The 4,862-nt window shown below is 48.5% G+C and overlaps 1 long non-coding RNA gene across 1 annotated transcript; it reads left to right on the top strand.

Moving 5' to 3' along the window:
* The first annotated feature begins 208 nt into the window (after positions 1-208).
* LOC119367226 lies at positions 209-3,788 on the top strand. The gene is made up of 6 exons (XR_005176232.1): positions 209-774; positions 1,191-1,602; positions 2,056-2,168; positions 2,301-2,454; positions 3,000-3,055; positions 3,252-3,788. It is a non-coding gene; the product is annotated as an uncharacterized LOC119367226 (long non-coding RNA).
* The last annotated feature ends 1,074 nt before the right edge of the window (positions 3,789-4,862 follow it).

The following is a 4,862-nucleotide window of genomic DNA, read 5'->3' as shown; positions in this document are numbered from 1 at the left end:
GCCCCCGGGATAGGCCATAGTAGTAGCGAGGGGTATAAAACCGGCGCTACTACTAAGTAAGTAGTAGTAGCGCAGGTAAGACCCCACGCTACTACTAAGCGTGTCCACCCCGGCCCAATCCACACTCCCAACCCCCGATCCACCCCACCCCACCAACCGTCGTCCCACTCCACCCACCCCGTCTAAAAAATCTACCTTCTACCTCCGATCCCCTCCTCCTCCTCCCGCGGCCGCACGACGCGCCAGTCGCCCTTCTTCTGTGACCTCGCCTCCCCCGTCCCGTCCCACCGCGGCGGCCCCCACTTCGCCTCTCCCGCGGCCGCCCTGCCCTCCGCACGCCACCGTCATCGCGGCGTCGCCCCCCCACCTGCCCGGCCGCACCCACCTCCGGAGCAGGTGAGGATCCTCCCAGTCGTGGTTTCTGCTCGCCGACGTCGTGGTTTCGCCGAGTCAAATCCATCAGTTCCTCGCACGCACGCGGCGGAATTTGGTGCGAAATTCCAGCAGAAGTGACACACATCACATCACATCCCAGTGTCCGCGTCTCCACTCCCCCGCACCCTCGTCAGATCCACCGCCGCTGCCCGCCTCCTGGCTCCCCCGAGCTCCCCCACCTCCAGATCCGGAGGCTGGTAATGGTGTCGTCGCCTCCGCACCCGCAAGCAGCACCGCCCCTCTAAGCCGCTCTCCACGCATCGCGGAGTCTCCGTCTCCATCATCGTGGCCGTCGCCGGCCCCCCACCGCTGCCTCGACCACGCCCCCACCCACCTGAGGTATGATGATGGCCTCTCTCTCTCTCTCTCTCTCTCTCTCTCAGGTTCAGCGGAATTGATCTGTGCTGCTGCTTCTAGCCAGCTTCTCAAATATATATGCGGTGCGGGGCGTAATATCTATCACCGTCAGAATGTACTACTAGCGCTAGCAGTGAGTGAGTTGGCGAGTGAGTTCGGCTGTAACTAGCAACAACATTGATGGTTTTGTCTGTGATATTAGCATATACTCCTCACTACCATCACCTAGCAGTGAGTGAGTGAGGTCGGCTGTAATCAGTTCACCAGTGACAACAACGATGATTTTGTCTCCGATATTATCGGACGGACACTACTACCTAGTCTAGTTTGATGCGGAGTCATTATAATGAATTTTTTTCCAACATAATTAAGGTCCTGCTCTTCCATGATGCCTGCAGGTTGATGTTGAAGGGGGTTCGATCCATGCGTGGCTCGAGTGAAATCCATGGGCGAGATTGGAGGATGTACGGGGGTTCGATTTGTGCGTGGCTCGGGTGAAATCGGTGAGCAAGCTTGCAGGTTGGAGCGCGGGGGCTTGATTTGTGCGTGTTTCGGGGTGAAATCCGTGAGCGAGCTTGGAGCATGGCGGTTCGATTTGGTAATATCTGACGGCATTCTCTGCAGGTGGTGATGTTTGCTTGTTAGGATGATGGGTTGCTTGGTGGTTGCCGTTGTAGGCTGCCTGGTGACTATGGGTCTGATCCCCTGGGGCTCGGGAAGCAGCCCAAGGACCTGAAGTGGTACGTCCAGGCCGAGCTCGTGCATTGCCGGTTCGCCATGGCAGGGGTTGCCGGCATCCTCGAATCTGATGTAAGCTGCTCACTTGACCTCTTTGTTAATTCCTCCAAAATGCCGGCATGTTCTCAGTAACCATAGCACTGAAGCTTGCTTTTGCAAAAAATAGCTGTAGAGGTGCCTAAATTATGATATAAAGTGATAAACTATGAAAAACAGAGTGAGAAACCAATCATGACTTCTGAATTTTGATAGTGGAAATGGAAGGGCGGTATGATCCCCTCTTGTTAAAAGAAAGAAGAGAAACCAAGATATGAGACAGGAACTGTACAATCTCAACGCCAGCAAAATCATATACAACATATCAGCTCCATAAGAGCATCTTAGGATTTCATTTTCCAATATTGATAGCATTCTTTCCACATTGAAGCATCCTTGCTTACAGAAATCAAACATGAAATAGATGTCTTTAATGCTCCGCTGTGCTTCTATCATATCACATGGTCTAATTGGTGTGTTTCTGTGTAGCTGATCCGTGTATCAGGACTCGGCAACCTACCAGTATGGTTTGAAGCAGGTGCCATAAAATTTGATTTCGCCAACACCACAACACTCTTCTTTGTCCAGCTTCTCTTGATGGGGTAATTCGACATCCAACTGGAACATTTACTCAGATTTTGTTCAGTAACTCAGAAGTTTTAAATGGTGTAGACTAAATGACTTGAAACACGGCATGACTGACCTGTTTCTGTCATAAATCTGATCCTTGACAGGTTTGTCGAAACCAAGAGGTACATGGAATCATGGATGCAAACAGTTCTGGGTTGTAGAGTATAGGCAGTCACATGATCCAGAAACATGTATACGTGTCATGGACCATGGAGCCCAGCCATGGATGAGCAGCAACAGTTCAATGTCAATGTCAAGGTTCTTCTAGTTTGAATCTACATACATACATGCTTTACTGAATTTTTGCTGCTTGGTCAGACTCTAGTGTTGAATAATATGGACACTGACTGCATTGTTTGCTAATTATTTATTTTGCTTGCTCCCACAAAAATTCACTATAATTTAGTTTGCCGATTGGTCTAGTTGGATTTCTCAAGGTGTTAGCAAAGCGTGCCACATTGCTGCTATCTTTAAAGTGAATGAAGCTGCAAAATTTGGAGTTGCTGCTGCTTCTTGTGTTCATTTCCTTGCCGTCGAATTCGTACCTGACTAGTCTAGTTAGTACTATTGCAGCAGGTTGATTGACTGAAAACTCTTGCCCCCGCTTAACATATCTAAAATCTAGTCAAATTCATCAACAACATATTTTTTACAGCAACAATGCATTCAATAATCTGACCTGTCTATATGCACACTTTGACGAAGAAACAGGAGATATATGTGCTTCTGTTGCTTCTAAATTATATACATGTATTTTTAGTTATTCAACATGCTTCAAACTTTTTCTGTTCGATTTGGTGCAGGAGGATGCCCGAGCTGACCAGGAGGACACCCTTCTGCACCTCAGCCACCACACAAGGTCGTCCTTCTATTTTTTGTTGTTTGTTCAGGTCCTACTTGTGTTTCAGTTCCATTGGCTCCTACTGCAAACAGGTCTATAACAGGTGCTTGTGTTCTGCATACTAGCAGATCTGTTTATGTGAGCTACATTGGCCTACTTCTTCCTAATAATATGAACACTATCTCATCTTTCCATTTTCCCCTCTCTCCTGTAGGTTAACACCTGGAGAGGCTTGAGCTATTAGCAGCAAGCTGTTGCTGCTGCCGCCGGATGCTCCAGCGGTGAAACCTCCATCGATTCCCTCCACGGCCACTACCACTACCCTAGCTACCGCCGCCGACGGAACCACCACCATATCCTCGCTCGGTCAAGACCAGCTCCTTGAGATCTTCCTCCGACTGTCGAGCCTGCCGGCCCTTGTCCTCGTCACGCTCACTTGCCGCTCGTGGCTCGGCGCTGTCCGCTCCTCCCGATCCTTCTGCAACCTCTTCCGCGCCCTCCACCCGGCGCCCCTCATCGGGATCTTCCTCGATGTCGATGAAGGCAATGTCCGCTTATTCGCCCCCTTCAGCCGCTCAGGTCCCAGCGTCAATAAGGACATTACACTGGCAGATTAGCGCAATTTTTCCTTTTTATTTTTCTTATTATTGGAGTGAGGATGTTAGAATGAGGAAATGTATGATAGTAGATACGGCAACAGTGTAATAGTATAATCAGGAATAACGACATTTCCATCACTATTGTGTTTTCTCTAACTGTATGCATAAAATGGAACTTGTCGATTTTAATTTTTTAATTCTTAATTCGTTAGTAGTGGCGTGGGGACAAATTTGCACGCTACTGGTATTTAGGATACTAGTACCGTTGGTATTATAGAGGCGCTACTACTATTTCATTAGTAGTAGCATGGGTTCATAATAGTAGTAGCGTGGGTGGAAACGGACACGGCTAATCTGCACCCGAGCTCATATGCTCCCGCATGAACATTAAAATCGATTTTTTTTAAAAGATTCCAATTTTTTTTGAGAGAAACATTGACAAAAGTTCTAAGTGCCTACAAAAATTCGTCATGAAATCACATTCCTAGAAGGCGTAGCAAAAAAAAAACAAAAATAGTACTCTGAAAAAGCTACTTTCAAACGCATTTTGAAGCACTGAGTTTGTTTTTTTTGCCACGCCTTACAGGAATGTGATTTCATGATGAATTTATGCAGGCACTTAGAACTTTTGTCAATGTTTCTCTCAAAAAAAATTTGGAATTTTTTGAATTTTTTTTGAATATTTTTGATTTTACTGTTCATGCGGGAGCATATGAGCTCGGGTGCAGAATGTACTTTTCGGGGTGGAAACACGCTACTACTAACTTTGTTAGTAGTAGCGCGGGTTGAACCCACGCTACTACTAACTATTAGCTGTAGCGTGATACTAGTAGCGCGGGTACCCACGCTGCTAGTAGCCAGTTAACCCGCGTTGCTAGTAGCCTTTTCCCTAGTAGTGATATTTTATTTAGACGGTGAAAATTGTTTTTGGCATTTTTAGATTTTTTTATATTTTATGAGGATTTTCCTCGGCGGAATTTTTTTTTATGAAAAAAAACTTCCCGGACCGAAGCCAAGCCGGCCCACTCCCGCGCACCGCCGCCTTCCCCGCCGCCGTGCCACGCACGAACGCCAAGGGGAGTCTGAGCCAGACTCCTCCCTGGGCCAGCCCCCTCCCCAAGCAAGCCACCGCCCCGCCCCTTTATAAGCCGCCGCCGGAGCCCCCTCGCCTCCCCACTTCGCCCCGCCGTCGCAAGCCCACCGCCGCCGGAGCCCCCTCGCCTCCC

Source organism: Triticum dicoccoides, chromosome 2B (assembly GCF_002162155.2).
Source record: "Triticum dicoccoides isolate Atlit2015 ecotype Zavitan chromosome 2B, WEW_v2.0, whole genome shotgun sequence".
Lineage (NCBI taxonomy): Eukaryota > Viridiplantae > Streptophyta > Magnoliopsida > Poales > Poaceae > Triticum > Triticum dicoccoides.
Note: the sequence above shows the minus strand (reverse complement) of the source record. Positions and strands in the feature narration are given on the sequence as shown.